Source organism: Parambassis ranga, chromosome 12 (assembly GCF_900634625.1).
Source record: "Parambassis ranga chromosome 12, fParRan2.1, whole genome shotgun sequence".
Taxonomy (NCBI): domain Eukaryota; kingdom Metazoa; phylum Chordata; class Actinopteri; family Ambassidae; genus Parambassis; species Parambassis ranga.
In genome coordinates, this window is record NC_041032.1 from 4,059,414 (window position 1) to 4,065,413 (window position 6,000).

Genomic DNA, 6,000 nt, shown 5'->3' on the forward strand with positions numbered 1-6,000 from the left:
CCCAGTCACTGTGAAATCATGTTTTTTAAGCATTTGAAGCAAAACAAAGAGGTTTTAAGTCCGTCACTAATGAGGCGAGCTGACAGATTTTGTTAAGGTTAACTTCTAAGAACCAGGAGAAACCCCTCAGTGTGCCCGATGGCAGCTGCCTGTATGACAAGGGGACACCATCAATGTAACGTATATAATACTGGCATCATTTTACACACACACACACACACACTAAAATTTCACAAACATACACACAATGCTTCAGTGCAGAAAAGGTGCATAACATGCATGAGTAACAGTGTATACACACTGCTTATGCTTTATGGTCTGCTTATTTTTGCTCAAACATAACACAGGGATGGCAGAAATCAACAGCCTTGCTTTGATTAACTCCTGCAGTATAGAGTCACTTTATTTCCTTTCAGTGATGACACTTATCGATCAGACAACTCGTTTGTATTCCTTCACAGTCACTCACTTCTGCTCAGGGGCTTTGAATAACGTGGGACCACCAGTAGGAATGATAATAGAAACATCAGTTAGTCTGCACACAGGAAGAGGTCTTCTCAGGGAAAGCAATGACACCTGTGTAAGTTTATACATTAGTTTAGCAGCAAGTTTTAGCTGTCTCTATGATCCCTTCAGTGAATCATGGTCATATTTTTTCCTCAATGTTTCATCCACTTGTTTGGAGAAGGAGATGTTTATCATTTTGACCTAAAGTAGCCTATAGATAAAGGTTTTGTCAGACAGTGCTGAACCTCGACCTGCTGGCCACTGACTTATCAGTCACACCTTACATTCTCATTGGTTCACACTAAAATATTATTATGTTTTTGTTAATTCCAGTGGTTTGTGCAAAATTGGAAAAAAAAGATGGAACCAAGCGTATGAAGCACAGCTGCAATGTCAAACTTTTTTCACTCAGTCTGTGCTTTTATTTTGATAAGTGTTCACTTCCTGTTCCTGTCACCTGTGCCTGTGTCACAGGTAAGGGGGCGTGGCCTGTAGAAATGTTTGGTGTGGTGGGAGTAGCACAGCTCCCCATGGATAATAAGCACAAAAACACAACACCTGGGGCACAAAGGATTAATAATGGAGGACTATTGCTGTAGAAATGAAGGACCAGAGTTGAGTTCTGCAGATCAGCCTCTGGTAAGTGTGTTCCTTTTGCTTTTTCTGCCTTTGGTGTTTTGATCTCTTTTGAAATGCTTATTTGGATGGAAGTACTTCCAGCCTTGATTTTGGATTGTGATTGTAGAATTGAACATTTGGTATAGTCAGGCGGTTACCCAGCTTTGGCCATTGTCTTTGTTTTGTTGGCTACTGTAGCTACTGTAGTGATTCATTTCATTTGGGTTTTGGTCATTAAAGATGCTCCAGATGGAATTAACTGTTTGACTTGTATTAGTAGCTCTTACACTCAGCATTGCCCTTTGTAAATAAGGTTTCATGGACTCGGCTGGATAAATGATGAATGAACCGCATGTTCTGCTTCTTTATCATATTTGTGTCCATACCTAATGAAAATAAGCATCGCATTTGGTGATCATTCAGTGGGCTCATCACTATAAGTGTCTCACGTCCATTTTGATTTATTAAATAATAGTTATTTACACTGCTGTGAATATTAATTTCAGCACTCTTCAGGTGTAACATGCCAGCCTAAAGATGGTAATGGCATTGTTTATTGCGCAATAAATAACATTGCTGTTGCTCTCATTCATTTATTTTTGACATATCTCTATTCTCTGCCCATCTATACACCTTCCAAGTGAGTGCTAGAGTTATGTTATGGAGAGATTTTTAGGAGAACATTTGACTTTTTGCCCAAAACTTATTAAGTACTTGATAAGTCAGGAAGCCATGAAATATACTTCATCCATAAACTTTGTCCAATTTAATTTCTGCTGGCAAGCAGATTGATCATCTCTGGCATTTCGGCGTATCATCTTCACATTCAGTGAGACAGAAAATGATTCAAGTAAACAGCACAGTGGGGAATTTTTGGCAGCACTTATAACAGGAGCGCTCATATTTAGCACAAACATCATTGCAGATATTTATGTTCTGATGTTACACCTGAGTACATTTTTGGAGATGAGAGAGAGTTTAATTTTTGGTGTAAACGTGAAACTTTTCCACAGTTTAATTTTTTTTTTTGGTCCACAAACTTTTGCAGGTGTCAATATATTTTCTAATGTATTGCTTAGTCACTTGGAAGAACCCCAACTAAAGAAGAAAAGACTTTTAGAAGTAGTTTAAGGGAAGTCTTCCAGGCACTTTCCTTCTAAATAATGAGACATCTATGATTTGCCGATGCAGTTACAGCTCTTGTCATCAGCTCAGCTTCATTAATCGTGTAATGAAGCATCACTTTGTAAAGTCAACTTGTGAGATTAAAGCTAATCTTTCCATTAATGAGAGTCTGGATCTCTTTGTCACAAGCGTGTTGTGTCTTAATACAAAAATTGCAGCAACACTCTTTGAGTCAGGCACTGCTTCCTCTATTACAGTTTAATTGGATGTGTTCATTTCTATAAACAGTAACACGAGCAAAAGGAAGCAGACACAACACCACTGCTCTTCATACAGACGTTGGCACAGATCTGCAAACTCTCCCTCTATCTCACCTCTCCTGACCTGATATTACGAATCATTAGTTGCTGAGGTCTTTTTTTTCTTCTGCACCTGCAGTGTGACGCTATGCGTAGGTTGATCTGATTCAGATGTGAACATGAAGCAGTTGTGCAGATAAAAATAAAACAGTTTATGATGTCAAGGTAAGAGAGAGAGAGAGAGAGAGATCATGAACATTTACATAAGGCAGTACATTGAATGTGATGCCAGCAACGTGTCTCAATTCCTGGGCTGCTGTATGTGTGATAACACCATATTTCCTCAGGTGGTGATTGATGCTTTTCTTTAGCTCACCTGCAGAGAGTTACGTGTTAATAGAGGCCGGCTTTTTTCTGTTTATAGAGACATCATTTGTCATATTTCAGTACAAATCATTGTTTTCTTTGTCTGCTGCATTATCAACATGTTTTTCAAAGTCACAAATCGCCCCTTGAGCATTTCAATGTAGAGAAAACCTTCATCCATTTTATAGGGCATGCACTAATTTATTCCCTGGTATTTGTTTATGTTCAACATTTTATAAATTATATATTCTTATAAACAGCATTGACACGTTTTTCATTCAAAAATATAGAAGCTGGGCTATGCCTCAGACAGTTATTCAGACTTTTGTGTACTGTAGCTCAACTGGAAAGACAAGGTGTAATTAGAGGTCCTTTTATATCTGAAGTTTAGCATTATGCTAATTATGACAATTAATTTAGCTAATTATGACAAGTATAGGAATTTACCCACTGACACTTTCCTTGTTATTTCTGTGGAATTATATTTATTGTAAATATTTCTATACCTGTTTTCCAGTAATTAAATTATGTTATAATGTGTATGAAGCCATATTTATAGTCTTTATCTGTGAGAATGTCAGCACATCTCTTTCTGCTACTTGCTGCCTAATGCAGTGTATCATTGAGCTTTTTCGCCTGCTTAATTCTTGAAAACAAGAGCTGCATATTTATCAGTTTTCCGAGACAGCATTGTGGCCACAATAATACAGGACCTTACGCAAGTTTAAACAGACATTAAAGTAGAAATCCTGAGCGGCAAAGCAGGATGAAAGGAACTCATCTCGCTGACCTTAAGGTGATTGTAAAATGACAAATCTCCTGGAAAGTCTTTCTACATCCTGCTTTTGGTAGATAAGCAGTCTCAGGTATTCATCACTGCAACATGTCTGCGGGCGGCAGAAATGCCTTTAATCCCAGCGCAGCCGAGAAAAACAACTTGTAAGAGGAGGAAGCACAGGATTAATGGCTGAAAGAAGCCTGTGACAACTTTTTAGAAATGATAAGACACAAAAAGGGTTTTTTTTCCAAGGTAATAATCAATGCATGACAGTTTTTTTTCATACCACAAACTGACACAGGATTGCATAATGTTTATGTGACAGTTAGGGCTTTGTTGTGCTAATTAAAAAAAGTGCTCAGGCTTTCAGTGAGGTCCAGTGGTGGAAAGGTAATGCTGAGGATACATCTCCTAAATAATAGTAAAACTTGTGACCTGATTAGCAGTGCAGCATGGAACTTTTCCCCTCACTGTTTCCTTGATCAGTCAGAGAGTCAATTATGAGGCAAGTAATCCAGGGTCTCACCTCTAGCATTTTTTATCCAATAAACATCAATATGCACTGACCAGAGAAGTAGAAGTAACTTTTTTCAGTCAGATATTTTTAATGGGCACATTTTGCCACAAATTTTAGAACATTTCTGACTATGGAGGAACCATCACTAAATATCTGAGCCATTAGTAAAGAAATCTGAATTTCGCTGGTTTTACTGCTCACTAATAGCAATTATAGCCCTTGGCCAGTAGGGGGTACAGAACCCCTTCTTCCACCATTCCTGGTTGAGACCAAAGCAGAACTATAACAGTTTGATAATGTTGTTGGCCTTGAATTCTTTTCAAGTAGATACTGTCATGTCATGCCTCAAACGAACAACAATATATACGTTTTTTCACTATGACATTATTTATTTAGCTAAATAGGGGCTGAAAATGTTCAATACTGAGTCCCCTTCTTCTGCTTCCATGCAGCAGGTGCTGATGGTCATCAGTCCTTGATGAAGTGATCATGTACAGACCTTTTATAAAAGCAATTGATTTAGCAGTTTGCTGCTCTGGAGCATTCAGGTGTGTGTTAACACAAGAGAGAAAGACATACAGGGATCCTAAAGGCCTCACTGAGCATATTCAGTGTTTATGTTCAATTAGAGGAAGACTAAGGAAGTACAGTTTATTTGAAGGGTTACCAGGAGAAACTCTTCTGTCTAAAAAACACATGGAAGCAGGACTGAGGTTCACAAAACTGCATCTGAACAAAGAACAACGCTTGTGGAACAATGTCCTATGGACACATGAGACCAAAGTGGAGTTGTTTTGTCATAATTCTCACCAGCATGTCACAGTATTTCAGCACAAACACCTCATACCCGCTGGTGGAGGGCTGATGATTTAGGCTTGTTTTTTGGCCGCAGGACCTGAAAACCTTGCAGTCATTGAGTGGACCGTAACTTCTCTGTATTCTGGAGGCATATGTGAGGCCTTCTGTCTGACAGTTTAAGCTCCAGACTGGACCTAACTGGGTCATATCACAGGACAATGATCTAAAACTTCTTCTCCCAAAAATCAATGAGTGTAGCTTACAGATAAACACATCCGACAATTGCTGCTTGGATGCTCATGCATAATGGACAGAAAACCAGTATTCATAAATAGTACTTTATCAGAATCTTATTATTTATTGAAGACCATCACAAGCTATTGTGTAAAGCATTAGAATTCCATTCAACACATCAAAAGCTGAACAGAACAAGATGCAGAATGGTTGAATGTCGGACTTTTGTATTTAATTGTGGCCTACTAAACTTCGGCCGAATAACATTTTCTTTTGAAATATGAGCTAATATGCTGTAAACTCTATTCAAACAGAGACATAAAGCAGACATTCATACAGGAGCTTACACTTTCTTAGAGCTGTCGGTGAATTCTAATTATTCCCCGGACATCTGAGAATCTCGTCCCTTAAGGGCCCTTCTGCAAGCTGGAGCGCTTTTCCAATGTCATTTTCATTGTTATTATCTCTTTTATTTCTTGACAAGTACTGATGGTCTTATATCCTTGTGGTCATGCTTATTACAAAAAATTACTTTGAGCTTCTTTCATTTCTGCACTTTAGAGGTTTGCATTTCTTTCCAGTGCTCTCTGATATTTTACTCCATTTGCTATCTACTCAGCAGCACCTTTTGAACATTTGACATTACAAGAGAGGATTGGCTGTTCAGTGTATACAAATGTATTTTTCACTTTTAAATGTCATATTCCATAAATACAAACATGCTATATTAGATGCTGGGAATCCCCTTAATGCACCAG